Source organism: Peromyscus californicus, unplaced genomic scaffold (assembly GCF_007827085.1).
Source record: "Peromyscus californicus insignis strain IS unplaced genomic scaffold, ASM782708v3 Scaffold_20__1_contigs__length_68692818, whole genome shotgun sequence".
In the NCBI taxonomy this organism is placed as follows: domain Eukaryota; kingdom Metazoa; phylum Chordata; class Mammalia; order Rodentia; family Cricetidae; genus Peromyscus; species Peromyscus californicus.
In genome coordinates, this window is record NW_026294503.1 from 49,729,243 (window position 1) to 49,737,748 (window position 8,506).

The window sequence follows — 8,506 nt, forward strand, 5'->3', positions numbered from 1 at the left end:
GGTTCTCAAGAGTTTAGGGAGGTCATTGGGTACCAGATGCAGTTTCTCAAGAGTATGGAGGTCATCGGGTGCCAGATGCAGGTTCTCAAGTGTCTAGGGAGGTCATCGTGTACCAAATGCAAGTTCTCAAGAGTCTAAGGAGGTCACTATGGCATTTAACCCAGTGAGGTCAGGGTGAGGCTCATCGTCAGTCAGATTATCTTCTGGGGTTACTGCAAGCTGCTCCCCAGAGCCCGCATTCATTCTTTTTTTTTCAAACTATAGCTGTTATTTATGTATATATCACCACAACTTTCAATTCTCTTATTTTTTAATCTCAAAGCAAATTTTACTTAATTATCTTTTTCAACTGAAAATTTTTTTCATACAGTATATTCTGATCATACTTTTCTCCTCCTCCAACTCCTTCTAGACCCTCCCAACCTCCCCATCCACCCAATTCTATACCCTCTCTCTCTTTAAAAAGTAAAAACAAACAAGAAACATACACAAAATACTCCCACAAAAAATCACAAAAATAGAAACTAAAATATACAAGCAAAAGACCAATAAGACAAAAACATGCTCTAACAAAGCAAAAAGATGCAAAATGTCTGCAAAAATACCAGTGAGTTCATTTTATGTTGGGCAACTACTCCTGGGCACGGGGCCTCCCCTGACGTGTGCTTCATATTCTTGGTAACACTCCATTGAAGAAAACTAAATTTTCCCTTGCTAGGCGGTATCAGTTGTACATAACTTCTTGGTTAGGAGTGAGACCCTGTGTCCAGTTCCCCGTCTCAATGTTGGGACCACATCTGCCTTGAACCTGTACCTGCCCTGTGCAGGCTGCCCCAGTCTCTGTGAGCTCATATGTGTGTAAGTTACATTCATTCTTTTGACTCTGACCCACTAGGGTTGGCCCAGGATGTGGGGCCTGCAGGGCCCTGGTGATAAGATTAGCAGGAGATAGTGGGGACAAGAGAATGAATGGTCAGGAAAGTCTTCAGGCTTCCAGACCTCACAGGTAATGACAGAGCTATGCATGTCTGCTGCAGGCTTCATTCCAGTCCCTGACAAACCAGTTTTGCTCTGCTAACCCAGAAACCCTGACCTTTCCACCTTGCAGTCGCTCAGCTTGCTGATCCCCACCCACAAGCTCTTCTGGTTAGTCAGGGAGGCTTTCTCGGGGTCTTGTTGAATCTGACATCCTCAGCTCTCCATGTCCAGCATGGGATGGAGCAGCAGGTAAGGACAGGGGCATGATGCTTAAAAATCAGACTGTCAATCAGCGAATCCACCTTCGATCAGGAGAAGCTGCCTCCGGGGACTGCCCCTGGCTTGAGAATCAGCTCCTGACCCACAGGTGGAACTGTCAGGAAGAGAAAACCACTGACATCTGACCTCCCTCTGAACTCCAGGTCCTCTACTGTACAAAGGGGAACAGTAGGTCTTGGATCCCCCTCCCTACATCTGTGCTCACGCCTGTCCTCTCTTAGTTGGCAGGTTCCAATCCCACCCCCAACTCCTCCAGCCAGACCCAGATCCTCTAGATAGCCCCTTATTTGGACTCCACATCTAATGCATCAGTGGCGACCTGTTAGGGCAACCTTCAAAATACACTTACAGACTCTCCTCCCTTATGCTCCAGGGTCAGCCTGCGCCAGTGTCCTATGGGTTCTTCCTGGGCACCTTGTCTGGCATGACCCGAGATGAATTTGACACCCACAAAGAGCTTCTTTTTTCCCCCCATGCTATTTATATTGATTTGTTGTTGTTGTTGTTGTTGTTGTCTCGAGACAAGGTTTCTCTGTGTAGTTTTGGTGCCTGTCCTGGATCTCACCCTGTAGACCAGGCTGGCCTCGTCACAGATCTGCCTGGCTCTGCCTCCTGAGTGCTGGGATCAAAGGCGTGTGCCACCACTGCCTGGCTTTATGCTGATTTTTTAAAACCACTGGAACTTGAGTTACAAACAGCTGTGAGCCTCCATGGGGATGCTAGGAATTGAACCCAGGTCCTCTGGAAGAGCAGCCAGTGCTCTTAACCTCTGAGCCATCTCTCCAGCACCTTTAAAACCTTCTTCACTCATCTAGTATTGATAAGCTTACATACCTCACAGGACATGGGGTCACGTCACAAGCCCCTATCTTTACCCTTGAGGGGATTTTGCTCTTGGATTTGAAAGACTCACAGATGGCAAGATAGGTCTCTCCAACAGGAGCTGCTTGGGAGAGGCGTGCCCACTCTAGATGCCGACTGTTCAGGCTGACAACTGACAAGGGACTTGGGTCCTCTGTAAGAGCTGGTGGGTTTTTTTTGGGGGGGGGGTTCAAGACAGGGTTTCTCGGTGTATGTAGTATTGGTGCCTGTCCTGGATCTCGCTCTGTAGACCAGGCTGGCCTCGAACTCACAGAGATCTGCCTGACTCTGCCTCCCTAGTGCTGGGATTAAGGTATGCGCCACCCCTGCCCATCCATAAGAGCTGTTTTTTAAGTGCTGAGCAGTCAGAGAGTTTGCGAATGTATTTCTAAGGTTGAGTCCCAAGAGAGAGTTGTCTAAAGTCATGTGGAGATGCTCGAAGCAGGGGCAGGATGTGTGACTCTCAGAAGCCTGGGACTTTGAGTTTCTTCTCTTGGGCTGTAGGAAACAAATCATCATAGTCCATTTTCCACATGAGGTGCAATTAGAACTCAGCAGAGAAGCAGGGCATGCTAGGCCCTGTCTTCCGTAGCTGGCTCCCAGACGTCTAGAAGCTCTGTATTCATTCTAGGGTTCAAAGTCTCTGTGACTGAGCCCCGGGTAAGAAAAAGGGCAATTTTTGAGCCCCGGGATATGCATAAGGTGAGGCTTTGTGTCCTGAACCAATAGGATGGGGACTCTGGGGAGGGGCAAGGCTAGACACTGAGAAGACTGTGCCTCCTTGAAGCACTCAGCCAGCGCGGAGTCCAAGAGGGAAAATAAATGCCGCTGCTGCTCCAAATGGACCCACCAGCCATCTTTTGCCGGTTTGACTTCCCTGTTCTGAGCCTCCAGAACACTTATTACAAAGTGAGGACCCCCGTTTCCCACAGTGTCCCTCTGTTTTCTTAGAGTGACGGAATCCCACAGCCTCCGGGTCACCAGGGTCAGAGCCCAACACTGAAAACCAGCATTGCCCAACATCCCTGGCAGTCAGCCTCCCCAGCTTGTAAACCCACGAGGCAGATCTCTGGCTCTTGGAGAAGCCGCTCAGGGGCAAGAATTTCTACCCCACAAACTGCCAGTGTTGAACTTGAAGGAGGCCTGCACAGGGCTGGGCCCTTCTTCTTCTTCTTCTTCTTCTTCTTCTTCTTCTTCTTCTTCTTCTTCTTCTTCTTCTTCTTCTTCTTCTTCTTCTTCTTCTTCTTCTGTTTTGTTTTTTGAGACAGGGTTTCTCTGTGTAGTTTTGGTGCCTGTCCTGGATCTCGCTCTGTAGACCAGGCTGGCCTCGAACTCACAGAGATCTGCCTGCCTCTGCCTCCCGAGTGCTGGGATTAAAGGCCTGTGCCACCACTGCCCTGCCGGACTGAACTTCTGATCCTCCTGTCTCCATCTCCTGCCAGATTTATATCCTGCTGCTAGGTAGGCCTGCTGTCAGAAGTTCAAGGTCATCCTCCATTACAGACAGAATGTGAGACCTGAGATTACCAGGTCTGGAAAAAAAAAGCCTCAAAAAAAGAAAAAGCCAGAGGTAGGAGGCAGAGGTCATATAGTGAGTTCCAGGCTACATAGTGAGATGGTCTCAAATTAAAAAAAAAAAAAACAAATTAGCTGGGCGGTGGTGGCGCACGCATTTTATCCCAGCACTCGGGAGGCAGAGCCAGGTGGATCTCTGTGAGTTCGAGGCCAGCCTGGGCTACAGAGCGAGTTCCAGGACAGGCTCCAAAAGCTACACAGAGAAACCCTGTCTCAAAACAATAAAAAAAAAAACCCAATAAACCAAGGTATTATTATTTTGCAAAAAGGCTTTAAAATGCTTACAGGGGAATGTGGCTACCGTAGGGGCATGATTCTTTCTGTCTTTTGTGGTGCTCTGGCACTAAGTCACACTTGGCCTGGAGATCTTCATTAGTCCCTGCTCCTTTGAGATCTGCACCGGTCACCCCCAAGTGAGCTTGCTGACATCACATCCTCCTGAATCTCCCAGCCAAGCTACAAAGCCAGCAGGCTTTAAAGCCGAGGCCTGACTATAAACCGAGGAGGAGGTTTTGCTTTATTTATTTTGCTGAGCATGTTTGGGCCTTTGCGGATTATTATTTAAATATTTCCCCCACAAAGCTCTCTCCCTTTTTGGGCAAAGGAGGAGATGAGAAGATGTTCTGTTTGTTTTTCTCAGAGGAAACAGCAGGGCCTGGAGAAGTCAAGGAATTACAGGCCTGCTCTCTCTCACCAGTGAGATCAACCCTGAGGACCCCCTACCCCCATGAAACCCCAGGTGCACAAACAGTCACAAAGCCAGAAATGCCAGCCCCTAAAAACCCTTGCAGGAAACCCCACCCCTGCTCTGGAGCGCCTATCGCTGGGACTTTCTAGGTGCCCAGGATAAGCTGTCTACCCTGCGGGTCAGAGCCCAGCGGTGTCCAACCCCACCCCATTCACAGAGGGAATCTGATCCCCAGAGAGGTGAGAACATGGAACTTCCCCCAGCACCCTCCCCCCTTTTTTATATTGCTGGAAGTAAACCCAGAATCTCACGCACGTTAGGCAAGTGCCCAGCCCTTCCCCCACAGCATTTTTACACTGAACATGTCAAGCCTTTAGGAATGCTGCAAGAACAGCGGTGTGCAAACTCATATCCATTTACAAATGTTGACAAGGCGCCACACTTCCTTTCTCCTCTCTCTCATCCGGTCTGACTCAGGCCACTTCACCTTTGCCCCCCCCCCCCCCCCCCCCGCAGCGTGTGGTGCTTTTTGCATAACCTCATCATCACTATAAAAATGGAACTTCTTTAAAAGAATACAGAGAAACTGTTTTTCCATGCTAGGCTTGGTGGAGCACACCTTTAATCTCAGCAGTTCGGAGGCAAAAGCAGGTGGGTCTCTCTGAGTTCGAGGCCAACCTGGTCCACATCACGAGTTCCAGGCCTGGCAGAGTTACATAGTGAGACCCTGTCTTATACCCCCCCTCCCCATTTTTGTTTGTTTATTGGGGGTAAGAGGTGTATGTAGGTGGCACAGTAGTGCTGTGGGAGGCAATTCTCTCCTTTTACTATTCCCGGATTTGGGGACACAGACTGTGCCCCAACAAGTCAGATTCAAACCCCTGTTACTGATAAGGCATTTAAAGCTGCCAAATTAATATCGAAAGGCAGACAATGAGATCTATTCAGCATGACTGCAGTGGGTAGAGAGAGACATAGATTCAGTGGCTCCAGGTAGAGTTTCAGTGGAGGCCAGTACTATACAGAGCTAAGCGGTCTGGCTCAAGCTATGGTCCCACGCACCATTGACCCATCATTGTCTCCTCTATAAGGTAGGCTGACAAGTTACGAACTTCTGTCCCGGAGAGAAACGTCCCCTCTGGTCAGCCCTGGGTTTGAGCTTTCTCTTCTCAAAGTAAGATTCCTGGGGGGAATTCCAGTTTCTTAGGGTCCACTGTTCCGATCGTCGTACAAAGTAAAGGACACAAACCTCAATTTAGAATATCTGGATCCTGCCAGATGGGTGGTGACACATGCCTACTTTAGTCCCAGCACTATGAGGCTGATTTCTGTGAGTTTGAGGCCAGCCTAGTCTACAGAGGAAGTTCCAGGATAGCCAGGGATACATAGAGAAACCCTGTCTAAAAAAAACTGGGGTTGGGGATTTAGCTCAGTGGTAGAGAGCGCTTGCCTAGCAAGCGCAAGACCCTGGGTTTGGTCCTCAGCTCCGGAAAAACAAAACAAAACAAAACAAAACCAACCAACCAACCAACCAACCAATCAATCAATCAGGAATATCTGCATCCCTGGCGGACATAGATCCCAGGAATTAGACCCTGGGTTGTCAGGCTTGGCATCAAGCACCTGAGCCATCTCACTGGCTCAGAAATGTAACTTCCATGAGCTATTGTTATTTAATATGCATCACAGGCTAACAGTTTCCCCTATCACAGAGGTTATGATAGTGTGCACTATGCATTCCTCTGTGTGTGCCTCTGTGTGCACTAGAGGCAGAACCTGGGCCTTGTGCATGCTAGGCAAAGTGCTCTACCACTAAGCTGCAGTTCCAGTCTTTGGATTTGGAGACTTGGGCAGCTCAGGCTGGCCTCAAACTTGAGATTCTCCTGACTTCTCCGCCTAAGTGCTGGGACTACAGGCATGTGCCACGGTGCCTGGATGGGTTGATTGTTTTTAGATGACTAAGCCAGAAGTTGCCCTGGTGTCTGTAGGCACTACATACCCTTAGTCCCCTCAGTCGGCCCCAGGTCTCAGCTTCTGTTTGACTCTGTCTTTTCTCTTTTAGGACACTGACATTTGCAAAGTGACCAGCTGTTTGGCAGACAGGCCCTCAGTTCTCATCTGTTTGCTTCCTGGCGAGTAGACCCAGGTTAAACTTTGGGGACAGGACACTGCGTAGATGCCTTTGAGTCCCCACTGCTGTAAGTCCAGGAAGCACTTGCTGTCTGTCTGTCCAGTGATGCCTGGCTAGGTCACTCTTCCTTCAGCTAGTCTCTCCAGATCTCTGTACAGAATCAGTATTGACTCACGGACCTGTATGTTATCAAATGGGCTAAATGTTAAATATTACCACCTTTGTTTATTTTGTGAGCAAAGTTCCTCCGATCGGGTGAGGGGGGCCTCTTCAAGCCGGTCTGGACTGGCTCCTTTGACATGTGTTCACCATTCTTTAATGGATTTCAAAAGTCCAGCTCCTCCTGCCTTGCCCATCCCAGCCTGGAGTCAGCCCCTCTCCAAGGGGCCTGGGGACCTTTGCAGGAAGTGGATTTTAGAATGTAAGCATTTTAACTTTGCTCTTTGCAGGGGTGAGGGTTGGAGGGTAGGAGTGGTAAAGCAACTAGGCTCTCTTAAGTGGCCAGAAAAGGTAAAAAACAAAACAAAACAAAAAAACAAAAACAAAACAAAAAAAACCCCAACATTTTACTTACTTATTTGTATGTGTTGTAAGCATGTGCATGCATGTTTGCGTGTACATTTGCATGTACATATGTATGTGCATGTGTGTTTATGTGTTTATGTATACATGTGTGGTGTTTGCATGTGCATGTGTGTTTGTGTGGGCATGTATGTTTGCATGTGCATGTGTGTTTGTGTGTGCATGTGTGTTTGCATGTGCAGGCCAGAGGTTAGCATCAGGTGTCTTCCTCTATATACCATACATTTTTTTTTTTTTTGAGACAGAGTCTCTCATGGAACTTGGGGCTCGTCTTGACAAGACTAGCTGGCCAGAGAATCCCAGGGATCCTCTGTCTCTGCCTCCTCAGCACCAGAGTTCTAGCCGTGCCACTGTACCTGGCTTTTCTCATGGGGGCTGGGGATTTGAACTTAGGTCCTCATGCGTACAAGGCAAGTACTTCACCAATGGGCCCATCTTCCTTGTCCTGTTTTGCTGTAGAGTTCTGTCCACATCCCAAAGCTTCCCCATCCTCTAGCAAGCACAACATCAGAGCTAGGACACCATAGAATTTGCCCTCCCCTCCCCTCCCCTCCCCTCCCCTCTCCTCTAGCAGCAACTTACCGGGAAGGTCCTGAGTTCTACCTCAGGAATCGTGTTCTTAGAGTTCTCTCCAAGAAGGGCCTGAGATAACTGCTTGCAAATTCACCCAGATCCAGTTTCCACACAGATGATCATATTATCCATTCCACACTTTATTCATTTACTGGTTCCCCCACCCATGCTTGCTGAGTCGTATGTCTTGCGTATAAAATTGATTCAAGATGCATTTGGAGATGTGCATAGATTCCCGACACTGGAGGGAACTGGTTAATTTAGGGGAAGAGCCCCCATCTCTCTCATTTCTTTTTTCAAGGCCTGATCATTTATTTGTTCCTTTAAAGACTTACTTCGCTGGACTCAGACTCAGAAATAGAAGCTCTCAGCGAGGACAGCCCACGTCTCCTGGCAATCTGTTCCTGGCGGTTTTTCTTTGATTTCCTTCATTCTCGTGGCTGAGAGTTCAGCACATTCTGCAGCCTCCTCCTTGTTTGCCTTAGTGTGTTGTTTCTTCAGAGCAATACGGTGGTGTTTGTGTTGCAGGCTCTGTGGGGTGACAAGATGCTGAGTCTGGGTGCTTTGGTTCTGGGTCTCTTACCCTCTTTGTTTAAGAGCTTCCTGACAATACACTCGTGGACATCATCATCATCATCATCATCTTTTTTGTTTGTTTGTTTGTTTGTTTGTTTTGTTTTTTTGAGACAGAGTTTCTCTGTGTAGCTTTGGAGCCTTTCCTGGAACTCACTCTGTAGCCCAGGTTGGCCTTGAACTCACAGAGATCCACCGGCCTCTGCCCCCCGAGTGCTGGGATTAAAGACATGCACCACCACTGCCTGGCAGACATCATCTTCTTT